We start from the raw sequence: 13,180 nt of genomic DNA on the forward strand, positions 1-13,180 counted from the left end.
GGGCAGGCAGTAGGGAAAGAGAGAGGCAGGTAGCTTGCCTCCTGCAGGCTGTCCCCACAGTGTGCCCTCTGTTCATGGTGGTTTAGAGTTCCCCTCTTGGATCCCCTTTGCTGCTCTGAAATCCCTCTTTTTGAATTCTTTCTCCCCCTCTGATAACTCTTTGTTCCTCCCTTCCTCCCTTGCTCCTCGTATGGACACACACTCCTCCCACTCCTGGCCCCATGGTACTGGTGTGGGCCCCATGCTCCTGCAGTCCAGCGATGCAGCCGGGGGCCACGTGGTACTGGAGCAGCAGCGTGCAGAATAGTGGGGAAATGGCAGCTACAAGCCGGGGGTAGCTGCCATTTCCCTGCTTTCCTGCTTGCTGCCATGATGCTCCAGAACCAGGTGGTTTCCAGCTGCATGGCCGCAACTGCAGGACTCAGGAAGAGCCAGCCCAGCCCCAGGACTGAGGCGATTGCCTCCAGTCCTCCCCTACCTCCCCACCTCATCCTTTCTTATCTGAGTTTCCCTCTGTTAGGCAGTGGCTTCCAGCTGCAGGGAGGGGGTGGGTGGATCAGGGCCAGGCTATCCTTACTGCTGGGCTGCTGGGTCCTGGTGGCAGCTTCCCCTGGGTCCACCCCAAAGATGACGGGAGCCAGGGGAAGATAAATATGAATTTTCTAAATTTTGTAGGGGCCCCGTGGGCTGGATAGAATGGCCTCGTGGGCCAAATGCGGCCCATGGGCCATATTTTGCCCACCTCTGAGCTAAACTGTTCTCAGTGGTGGCAGATGACAGAACAATGAGCAATGGTTTCAAGTTGCAGCAAAGGGAGTTTAGGTTGGATATTAGGAAAATCTTTCTCACTAGGAGGGTGGTGAAGCACTGGAATGTGTTACCTGGAGAGGTGGTGGAAGCTCCATCCTTGGAGGTTTTTAAGGCCCAGCTCAACAAAGCCTTGACTGGGATGATCTAGTTGGGGACGGTCCTGCTTTGAGCAGGGGTTTGGACCAGATGACCTCTGAGATGCCTTCCAACCCTCATTTTCTATGATTTTCTGAAAAAGATCACCCCTCACCCCTTTCTTTTGTTTCACATTCTCTGACAAGTCAAACACTGTCTCTTTCCCTCCATCTGCAGACCTAAAACCTGGTCCTTCCTCTGAACGTCCAGAGGGGTCTCAGGAGTGAGTAAAATGGAAGCAAGATCCTGGATCCCAAAACTCTTCCTTAGAGGTATTAAAAAAAAAAAGAAAAAGAAAAACTAAAGGAAAGTCAATTACTTGAGTTGTTCTAGAAAAAGATTTTTAAATAAGTCTGTGTCATGTTGCCATGGTGACAAAAGTTCTTAAAATGATGAAGATTAAAGCCTAGTCTGTGAATGGTTGCATGGGGAAAGGGGGGGGGGGGGGCTGCTGTCATGACAACCGGAACTCTAAGAGTGCGAGAGGCGCAAACACATGGCAGTGGCAGGTTCTTTGGGGTTTTATATATATCTATAAACATCTGCCATTTACAGCAGCTTTTATGGTGCTAATTAGTCCTGCTATTTCACCTTTCCCTGCTGTAAATATTGTTCAGTAGACACGAGTCTCAGCAGGGGAAGGAAAGAAAAAGCTTTTTTTAATTTTTAGTTGGGTTTTCTGGTGGCTTCTGTCTCTAAATCCCCCAAATGGCAAACGGAGAGGCAGCCCCATGACCATGATTGGTCGGGTTGGAAGCAAGCTGTCTCTAAAGCGTTCAGCTCCCTCGGGACGTGGTGGAGAGCAGGCAGGGTTGCGTTATAGTCTAACAGCAATTTAAACAGCAACCAAGATGCTGCAACCAGATGATTTCTCCGTGTCTTCTGAACACGCTCGCAGGCATACACGTCCTTTTATTCTGTGTCTTCTACAGAACATCCTCTGGGTGCACAAACTTCAACTCTGAGGTTACATGGCACCTTGGTAAATCTGGTTAGTGAAATCACATTTAGAACTGAGTGTCGGGAGTCTTGGGGTGAGAGCTGTTTGACACTCTGCTACTGGCTTCCTGTATGCCCTTTGTCATGTCACTTTACTTTTTGAGTGATTCAGTTTTCCCAGGGGCAAAATGAGGATGCCACATCCACAGGGGAGGCTGGGGTGTGAATTAACTAGACTCAGCAGGGCCCTCTGGGATTTCCAGATGAGCAGGGCTCTCACAGCACAAAGGATGAATGTTGCAAGTCTCTTTGCAGTCTCATGGATGTCTCTGCTAAGGTTTGGTCTCCTTGTGCACCCCCCTCAGAGGCTAAGGTTACAGGCAGTTCTTCCTCAGCAGCCCTGTGTCAGCAGGGGAATCTCTTGGTCAAATGAAACCTGGATTTGAGTGCCTTGTCATGCTGGTGGAAATCAGGACTGACTTCAGCACAATTCTTTTCCCATGTCGGTGCAAGACTGGTGTGAAAGTAAAATCAGCTCCAGCATTTCTGCTCTGAACTAAACCTAGATCCCTGGTGCAGCACTTTCCTTACAAGCATAGCAGAAAACAAGAAACCAAACTCCGAACGCTTTAAATTGGTAGTTGGCAACCTATTGCCTGTGGGCTGGATCTGGCCCACAAATAGATTAGGTCTGGTCTGGGAAGGTGTGACCCAGCCCGTGGTGGCACAAAGGATTGAACAGCATACAGCTGCACCATGCCACTTGTCTCCTCCACAACCCTCCCTGCCATTCTCTCAGGCCTGCGCTTACCCTTGCTGTAGAGGTGCCAGGTTTTGGACCAAAAGTAAGAGCAAGTAACTCTCCAGGGTTAAGAGATATATGGCCTGCAGGGGGGAGTCAAGTCACAAGCTCTGGCCTGGGGCAGCAAAAGGTTGTCAATCCCCACTTTAAATGATTGACTGTATACCCGAAACTCTCCCACTGCCAGAGAAGCCAGAGGCAGATGCAGGGGTGGGGGACTAGGGGTTTAGTTACACCCTCTTTCAACACTGTTTGCTGTGGACAGCTGACAGCCTGCTTGTGGCCCATCCTGCTACATGGAAATCCAAAATAGGAAAATCTGCAATTAATGCCAAACGCCCAACGGCCTTCCAGTTGATTGAGCAACAAGTATAGATATTAAAAAAGTCCTTTTAAGAGTCCTTCATTCAGAAGATTAGGCCCTGGGACACAGATCTGCCAACTAAGTGTTGAGGGTCTCTCAAGGATGAAATGTAACTTTCTGGGGAAGATGCTGAAGATACATTTGATCTATGTTCTAGCACTTCAGGAACCCCATGTTAAGGGCAAGGAACAGGCCTGCCTATATAAGATAGATGGCTATAAGCTTGCCACCAACGCTTACAACCCAAAATATGGCCTGGCAATCTGTGTGAAGAATGAGATATCGGACTATACAAAACTATTGTCCACTGAAAACTGAGGCACCAGCACAACATCTATCAACCTTGGTAAATTGACAACTGTTAACATTTATAAGCCACCCAATGAAAAATGGCCCCATTCAGCTCCACCAACCCCTGAACACTTGTCTATATGTGTCGTAGACTTCAGCAGTTATCATATGGAATGGGGGTATGAGGCCAACAATGAAAACAGGGAAGCCCTGACAGAGGACATATAGCTTGTGTGCAATGCTAAACAACGTGGTACTTTTATGTCTACTAGGTAGGGACAAGAGTATAACCTGGACCTCGCTGACAGGGATGGTACCCCTCTCCTTGTGTCTAGAAATGTGCTCTCTCACTTCCCACACAGCCAACATCAGCCAGTCATGAACCTTACTTGGATCAAAATCCCTGTGATGTAGTCAAAACGGGGGGTGAGGTGGAACCTTGGCAGGACAGACTCATCCAGGTTCACAGCGGAGGCTGAAAAAATTATTCACCAAATTTCCCCAATGCCAAAGGAGTATGACCATTTTGCAGCCCTTCTCAACACAGCCTCAAAAAACAACATCCCACGTGGATACAGGGCTACATTCCTTGTTGAAACTCTAACCTCTTCCAACAATACCAACACTCGAGGGATCTTGCACTGGCAACAGCCTTGCTTGGGTCCCTGGACACCACCAGATGCCAAAAGTGGATGGAGTGTGTGCAATCCTTGGATTTCAGGCATTCAAGCTGCCGAGCCTCAAACCTTCTGAGGAAACTCAGAACAACTAACCCTGCAGAAGCTGTGAACCCCAGGTCAAACCAGATGCTGTTGCCACAAAACTGGTTGCAAACTCAAAGGGACCACTTGACAAGTGCTATAAGCAAGGCATCAGGTGGCAACTGAAGGAGTCAGTAGCCAACTGCCCACAATCCTCCGAACTGTCAGACAGTTTCTCTACCAAGGAACTTAGGGCTGATCTGACTACAGCAATAAGAGGGAAGGCTACAGGGAAAGATGGAATACCTCTAGACTTCCTTCACCATCTTGGACCGATGCCTCAAAAAAGTGGCTTCTGTGCCTACATTCAAATGTGATGGAGAACATCCAAATCCCTCAAATCTGGCATGAAGCAATGGTTATTGCTCTGTTGAAACCAGGGAAACCAGCCAGTGATCCTGGGAGCTACAGGGCAATATCATTGCTTTGTACAACTTACAAACTACTAGAGAGGCTCATCCTCCAAAGGGTTAGCCCAATTGCCAAGGCATCCACCCCCCCAAAAACAAGCCAGTCTTACACCACACTGAAGCTGCTGTGACCAAGTGCTTGCCCTCACCAGGATCATCGAGGCTGGCTTCCAGCGCAACCTTAAGACCAGCACTGCATGCATTGACCTTTCCGCAGCGTATGTTACTGTTTGGAAACATGGTCTGTTGCTAGAACTGTCCTGCCTTCTCCTGTGCACCAGGCTCCTCTGCTTTTGTGGACATTTCTGGGCAAGTGACTGACGCATGTCTACCTCCAAGACAAAGTGAGTAGACCAAGGACCCTAAATAACAGCTTCTCACAGGGAATTGTTCTTGCCCTGACCCTCTTCAACATTTATATAAGCAATATGTCTGCTACCTCTTTGAGGAAATATGTATATGCCAATGACCTGGTACTAACCACACTGGCAAGGATCTTCAAAGAGATTGAAGACACACTGATGTTAGACTTGTCAATAGTGGCAAAATATTTATGCACATGGAGGCTGTAACCAAATTCAGCTAAGTCCATCATCTTGGCATTTCATTTCAACAACCACAAAGCACATGTTCATCTCAACATCACCTTTTGCAGAAAAAAATTACAACATGATCCAGCTCCATTCTACCTAGGTGTGACATTCGACCACACCTTAACCTTTCATAATTGTCTTTGAAACATAGCTATGAAGAACAAGAGTCAGGTGAACGTAGTGCAAAAACTCACCAGAATGAGCTGGGGTGCCACCATGGGAGTACTCCACACCTCCGCTATGGCACTGGTTTTCTCAATGGCCAAGTACTATGCACCTGTCTGGGCTGCTAACACTCATACCAAATGTGTGGATGTCCAGGTAAATTCTGCAATGTGTGCTATCACCAGAACCCTGCAATCTACACCAATTCAATGGTTACCAGTGCTGTTGCTCCTCCAGACATTCGCCATGATGAAGCTACATACAGAGAGGTTATCCATATGAATGACAACAAAGACCTCCCCATCCACAGAGATTTAAAGAACCTCCCAACTCACAGCTTGGTCTTCCAGAAACCTTTGTGGACACATGTACAAGCCCTCACAGGGTACAACAGTTCAGCAGCTTAGAAGAAAGCATGGAATGAAGCCATCATTCAGAATAAATATCTAATTTCCAACTCAACAATAAAGCCTACTGGTTTTGACCTTCTGCAAAAAACATGAAAGGTTCTAAACTGGATCCAAACTGGGCATGGCCGCTGTGGTCACGATGCATAGATGACGTATTAGGAGTTCTGCAGAATGTGACTGTGCCAACCCTCATCAAACTATGGACCACATAACAACACTCTGTCCACTATACAAATTTTATGATGACATTGCAGAGATACATTCACTTTCCTCAAGAGCATTAGACTGGTTAACTAACCTTAAACTGGACTTATAATTGTTGTTCCAAGGGAGGGAAGGGGGTGGGGAACAGCAGTAGAAAGTGAAATTGGGGCTATACCAAGCAACAAAATTTGAATCCTATATGTATGTGTGGAGAGAGACAAGTAGAAATGGTCATTTTGTCCAATCTTGCAGGAAAAGAAAACACTTGGAGTTGGGAAATTACTTGAAAGAGCAAATGTTTCATGGCAAGATTTGCCTAATTTCTTGCACAGCTTGACTCGTGGCATCATTGAGAGACAAAACAGGCATCCTTGGTCAGGTATAAATAAGAGACACTGATGCATCTTTGTTCATCAGCAGCACTGGGGGAAGGAATGCAAAAGCAGCAGCTGAGAGCTGCAGCACGGTTGGTAAAATGCAGTCAAGTTCCCCAGTGTGTGAGTCTGGTTTACTCAGTGCACTACTGGGTTGATTCTTTGAGCTCTACATTATCCAACCTGGTTCTTATGTTCCGTACATCCCCATGGTACCTAAATTAGTTGAGTGAGGTGTTTGGTCTTGAATGACGTAGAGGTTTTTATGCATCAGTACTCTGATGAGTATACAGTACTGGTATGCTAACATAGCTTCCTAGGGAAAAGCCCCCTCATGACATTTGTGCACAGAGGAAGATGTATGTTTTACCTTCCTCCTCTTATGGTAGCACATCCTGTTGTCTGTTAGCAGCCGGGGCATGCAGGAAATTCCAGTGTTATGTCACTAGCACTGTTGCTGGGTTTGGAGAAGATGACTTTTGGTGTGCATTTGCAGGAAATGCCAGGTTCTACCATTTTGCAGTAGCAAGCCCTAGATAACAAAAATAACATCCCCTTGAGCAGTTGAGGTACCTTACACATTGGTCTGGAGCAATAACAGTTACAGCTATGGCCTACGGAGCTCTTGCAAACCAAGCAGTGTGAGGTCTTGTCAGTGTTTTGATGGGAGATCCTCCGAGAGAACTATAGGTTACTGACTCAGCTTAATCTGTCCCTTCTTTGTCAGGATGGACCCTAGGCAAGTGCAGCCAGAGAGGACCATGCAGTGCTGCCCCTGTCCTCTACCCTAGAGAACAAGCGGTAGTGCTCCAAGAGGGGTTCAAATGTTCCCTGATGTGTTTAGCCTCTTTCCCTGCTTTTGGGATGTCCTTGGGCTGATGGCAATTTCCGCTAAATTCATGTACGTATGTGAATTTACCTATTTAATTGGGGTTTTTTTTCCTTTTGGTTCTGTTTCATTCCACAGGTTGGTTAGAAACACTTTGCTCCAAACATTCTTTAATTTGTAGTTTTCAGGGGAAAAAAATAGCCAGGCAGGATTGTTTCAGTTATTTGACTGGCTGAGCATGAGCCTTGTAATCAAGAGGAGTGCTGGCTTGAGCCAATGAAACTTAGGAGTCTGTTAGGGAAAAAAGCCATTTAAGGAGAGAGAGCATTTTTAAGGAGTTTCTTTCCCTTGCTGTGTCACAGACCATGTGTAAAGTATCTTTCCCAGCAGAGCTCTTGTAGGAATGTAGGGTCCAAAATGTAAATGTGCATTTCTGTTGCAAGAGTCCCACACCGCAACTGCTTGGGCGTTAGCGGTTTTGTTCAATTGTCTCTGCGCTACATTGTGAATAAGACTCGAGTGCTTCAAAATGAACAGGGCACAAGCAAAGCTGATCAGCGACAATTGCCTTTTACTCGATGGGTTGTATTGTCATTTCCAGCAGTGGAAAGAGAGGACAGAATTCTACTGCATCACTGCAGTAGTGTCTAGCAGTCACTCTGCGCTGGTCCAAGTGACAATGCAAAGTGCAGAAAATTGATCTAATTGAATTTTAAATTCAAGCAGTCCCCCAGGTCTTGTATCTTAAGAAACAGGACACTTGGTTTTAAAGTTGTTAAATAAATACAAACAGCAACCAGTCTGTACTCCCTTGACATATCATTTGCAAAACCCAAATAAAGGTTTAAATAGCTAATGGCATCTTAAATCTCATATTAATCAAATACTCAATAGACATATTATTATGTTCAAGCATAACTAAATATATATTTTGTCACAGCACAAAAACCTTAACTCTGACCCCTGGAGAGCTTAGAGGTTTGTTTGGCAGACAAGGGTCTTTGGGTAAATGTGATATCTTTTATTAGACCAACTAAATAGTAGGAAAAAATGTTCTACAGGTTTGTTTGATGTATAACTTTCGTTGTCTTGATTTCTTCTGTCCCCTTCATTGTTTTCTTCAAAAGGATATTTTTAGATTTTAATCATAAATTTATGTTGAGTATTTATTAGAATTGTTTATGTCGCTGTCCTCTCACGTCACTCTCCAGTTTATCTAAATAGGTTTAGAAAAAAAATGTTTAGCTAATATAGCTCAGCCTTAAAGAGAGCAAGACCTTGGTTCCCAAACCTCTGGCCAAGCCTCTGGCCCCGTTAAGTCATCTTAAATGAGCAATCCAGACTGAAATGAGCAGTTAAGGATTGTCCCAGTACAGGGCAGGCCTGGTGAGTAATAGAGCTGGTCGCAATGTATTTGGTATTGTTTGTGCTGGCAAGCTTTCAAACCCGCATCACTAGGACCCACGCAGATGTCTCGTTAGAGGCAGAGAGCCCAGACAAGGCACTTTGATAACTAAAAGCTGCCTTATAGGGGTGGTTTCTCAGTCCTGCTGCAATGCTTTGCAGTCTCTCTCCTAGTGCTGTCCTTTTATGAGACGTTACCAAGTCCCCTTTGGCTGAGTACAGCCAACTTTCATAACTGGGATTCCCTAGTCACAACCTTTTTTGGACAGCTACAAGTTGAGGACATTGGCTCTGTCAGACACTGCCCAGAGAAACATAAGGTCAGAGACTGAGCATGAGCTGTTCTTCCTCCTCCAAGCCCCAGTCGCTCCAATCACAAGCAGCTGAAAGACTGAGAGCATGGACAATCCAGGGAGCTGTAAGGCTCAGGGACCCAGTGCAGGGGCTGGGTGTACAAGCAGGGAAGGAAGCCTGGAAGGTCACCACTGATGACAATACAACTACAGCAGGTATCCCCAGCACTGTGGGACTCCTACTCGAGACTGCCCCTTCCCCATCTCTGCCTGGCAAGGCAGAGTCATAGGTGAAACAGCAGCTTTGAAACTCTCTGATAAGCAGTTGGGGTCTGTATTTCCTACAACTGGAGAGACATTCACAATGGGGATGTTATCTCAGTCAAGAGCCTTCACCCCAACCCCTTGCTGTTATTGCTCTGCTCCCAAAGAGTGAGTGTTTTTCTCATTTGCCTCTTTGAGTGAAGGTCTTTCATGAACAGACAGCCCTGGAGGCTGCTGCCTTCTGCCCATAGAACAGGTACAGCTTAGCCGTGGCAGCATGGAAAATCGGCTTGTTGACAAGCTTCCTCTTTGATCAGCTCTGAGGTGGAAAGGGCAATTCCATATGGCCGTTTGAGCCTTTGGTCAGGTGCTGAGACTTGTGCCAAGGAGCCCGGGGGGAGAAGAGGGGATGAACAAACAGCTTCTCTAGTGAAGGTAGGTGTGTGTCCACCAGGTGAGCTGAGACTCCCAGGTCAGTGGGTTCACACTGCCTTCTGAGCATGCATCAGATGGCAAAAGCTTTCCTTCCCAGCTGAACTGGAAAACATCCAAAACCCCAGCTGAGAAGTGAAAAGCTCTGTATATCTCTCTACCAGTCCCCAGAGCCATCTGTTTCCCAAGATTTTTTATTTGTCATTTTTGCTCTTCCTAAATCTGACACCAGACCTCTCTCTCCCCATGGGCAGAAGTCCTAGGCATGAAGCAGGACTATCCATAGGAGAGGAAATGCCACTCCTTCTGTAAAACCCTGCCAAGGAAAAATACCTTTTACCAATCACAGCTTTGAGCTTCATTAAAAGACCAGCCCCTGACTGGCTTTTGATTATGCCAGATTCCATTCAAACCAGTCAAATTATTCTTTATGATTTATTTGTACAACTTTAACGTGTCAAGTCAGCCAAAACGAGTTAGGTTGCTTAGAATAGTCTGTCGTGTAGGACTGTGGGCACTTCCTGCTTGTGTCAGAAATGTTGTTAAAATGTTTTTTCTTACATTTTTTTGGCTCCGTTCTATCTGGCAATACCCTGCAAACAAAGGAAGCTATAAAGAGGGATTAATGAGGGGAGCAGAAACAGTGAAACAACTGTCTGTCTCACTGCTTACCTCTATTTATTTAGGGCCCATTGCAATAGTAACAGAGCCTCTCACAGTCTTTTAATGTATTTATCCTCAAAGCAGCCCTGTGCGGTAGGGAAGTTGCTACTCTCTGATTGCAGAACTGAGGCACAGAGAGACAGTGACTTGCCAGGAAAGTCTGCTGAAGAGCAGGTAACAGAACCGTGTTACCTGATTCCAACATGCAGTTGAGGACAATGGCTTCATCCTCACAAGCAAGAGAGCGGTGAAATAAGGCGGTTCTTCAAAAATGTTTATCACCTGGTAAGTACTACGGTTGATTCTTTCAGACTTTGTTAATTATTGCAGCATTGGCTCCTGTTTACAAGATGAAATGAAAATGTCTTTTCATTCTTACGTCACGTTTCTTAGCATAGCTCAGCAAGGTGCATCTAGGGGGTTTCTGTCCCTCTGAAGAATTGAGTCTAGATCGATCTAAAGCTAGAAAGGTGAGTGAGGTAGGTGGGTGTCACTGACATTTAAATCCATGTTGGGAACCCACCACCTGATTCAGTGTGACTGTAAAGCAGCCTTTGCTAGGAAAAGCCCAAGAGCATGATAGCAGTGGAGCAGCAACTCAGGGTGGAGACCCCTTCGACAGCACTCTGTTAGGAAGATGGTAATGGGTGGAGAGGTGAAGGTTAGAAATGAGATGCATTACCAGACTTGGGTGTGGAGAGCCCAGGGCTGGACTAAGACCCCAACATGTGTGGGCAATGCTGTAGGTAGACAGGATCATACCCATCTAGAGTGAATCTCTTGCCTTGCCAGTGTCCTGTCCATGCTGTGCCTGTTTCTCAGTGGTGCCATTCAGCTCTTCCTGTTCCTTAGCATTGAACTCAGTTAAAATAAGTTAAGAAATGTTGTGAACAGATTGTGGGCTAATCTGTGAAACAGTCGGGCTGTGCATAGATTCACACTGTGGGGAGTGGGAAGGAGGCCTCCCGATGAGGGGCAACAGACACATTTGGTGTGAGGCAGCTGATGGTGAGAAGTCTGCACACTCCAGTCACATACGTCTGTCTAAATATTTCATTCCCCTGCTGGCTGCAGCAGCATCCCTGCACATGGAGAGCAGCATTCAACATTTCCCTAGGCCAGGCTCCAGGGCTTGAAGGGCAAGTGGAGCTCGGTCATGAATGTGATGCCTCCATCCATCCTTGGTCTGCTACAAATTGCCATGGCAACCCATTGGCACAGACAGCGGATGCCAGATGTGTTTGGGGAGGGGTGGAAATACCTCTGTTCACTGTGTGAAGGAGCATGACGAGATTTACATGCTATGGGAGCAAGGGCTGTCTCCTTTCTGAATCCAGCGTTGGCCAGATGTACTGATGTATCCTGCAGCGGTGTTGTTTCTCACTGGCCACAGTTAGTTCAAGAGTACGCCTAACATGGCTGGGCAGCTAGCTGAAAGTCACAGCTCTGTAGCTTCGAGCAGAATCTGACGCAGTTTCCCTATAGCAATGGTTTCCAAACTGGGGCATGTGGCACTTTCCCAAGGGGTATGTGCTTAAATATTAATAATGGTAGTGGAGCTCCTGACTGGTGAGTAATGGCATTGTCATGCATTGGCATCAGTGTCAACACTCCTCCTAAGGAATAAACAAACAGAGACATGTTGGGTCAAGTGGGTATAAGCGCTGCAGCAGTATTTTGCTGATAAAGGGGTATGCGGTGACGAAGGGTTGAAAACCACTGATCTACAGCAAGCGGCTTGTTTAATCAGGGTCTATGCCAACAAAAGCTGAAGGGCTGTCCCTAAATTCACAAGAATAGGCGTATACTGCTCTGTCTAGCTCCAAACCGGCTGTATGAAAAGGTGTACTACGGCATGCTGGGTCTTGGAGTCCACCTCAGACAGCAGATCTGTAATCGAGGCACAGGAAACTTTGCTGCGGGTTCTGAAGTATGTCAGGGACGCGTTTGGTAGCCATGTTGGTCTGAGACAAAAAGAAATACAAAACTCTAAAACTCTTGGTTCAGAGATGATGCCTTTTATTAGACCAGATTTCTTAGTTGGTCTAATAAAAGATATCATCTTTGAACCAAGAGCTTTAGAGTTCTGCATTTCTAAAATGCATTGCATTTAGCCATGCTTTGCTGAGGCTCTCTTCTCCATCCACCCACAATTGTGCCCCATGCTGTGGCTATTGCTACCGAGCAGGGCATTGAAGAGAGCCAAGCAAGACCCAGAGTCTCCAGGATGCTAGCTGTTCCTAGGAGATGGTGCCCACCAGGTGGACAGCCAGCCATGATGCACAGGTTTCTGGGTACATTTTACTTTTGACTACAATAGTGGGGGGGGATATTTTGGCCCTGTTGTAACTTTGACAGGTAGCTGCACAGAGCCAGTTGCATCTCCTGACTAAAGCCTGCTGAATGCTCTCTGGTTCAAAATGAAGATCTTTATATGAGGCCCCTCATGTTAACCAAGGACTGGGTGCAGTCTAGGCCCGTTCTGCCATCCATCCTTCTTCCCTGGCAACCTCACCTCCTCCTCCTCAGGTGAGAAGTGAAGGGGATAGCTCATGTCAGAGGCAACTATGGAGAATTATCCCTTGGAAACCTCCAGCTGGTGTAAGGTGACTCTGTGCTATGTGAATAAATGCTGGGACACATATGGAAACATCTGCCCTGAAGGGTTTATAATCTACAAGGCCAGAAATCAAAAGCGGGGGCAGGCAGGAATTATCTCCCTAGTTGTTCCCCGGAGAGATGTAATGAACAAGTGAATTGTCAAAGAGCAGATGTTGCTCACAAAATTGCTCACGTCCTAGTTATTTTGCAAAATGGGTTGGAAAACTTTTTTTTTGCAAACAAAATGAAATTTTGATGAAAAATAAAGTGGCGGGGCGGGGCGGGGCGGGGCGGGGGAAGTTGCAGGTGGATAGATTTAAAAGGGAAGGGCAACCATTCTTAAACATCTAGGAGGCAGTATTGGGGAGGAAGACATCCTTCCTGCCTCCAGTCTGTACCTTGGGAAGCAAGCACAACTTCTATTGCAGGGGTGGCC

The 13,180-nt window shown here is 46.4% G+C and overlaps 1 protein-coding gene across 2 annotated transcripts in view; it reads left to right on the plus strand.

The window, feature by feature from the left end:
• The window catches only part of HCN4 (hyperpolarization activated cyclic nucleotide gated potassium channel 4), a 200,207-nt gene that overhangs the window by 123,641 nt on the left and 63,386 nt on the right, over window positions 1-13,180 (plus strand). The window lies entirely within an intron of this gene.

The sequence above is a fragment of the Gavialis gangeticus genome, unplaced genomic scaffold (assembly GCF_001723915.1).
Source record: "Gavialis gangeticus isolate Ggan-Ray unplaced genomic scaffold, GavGan_comp1, whole genome shotgun sequence".
In the NCBI taxonomy this organism is placed as follows: Eukaryota; Metazoa; Chordata; order Crocodylia; family Gavialidae; genus Gavialis; species Gavialis gangeticus.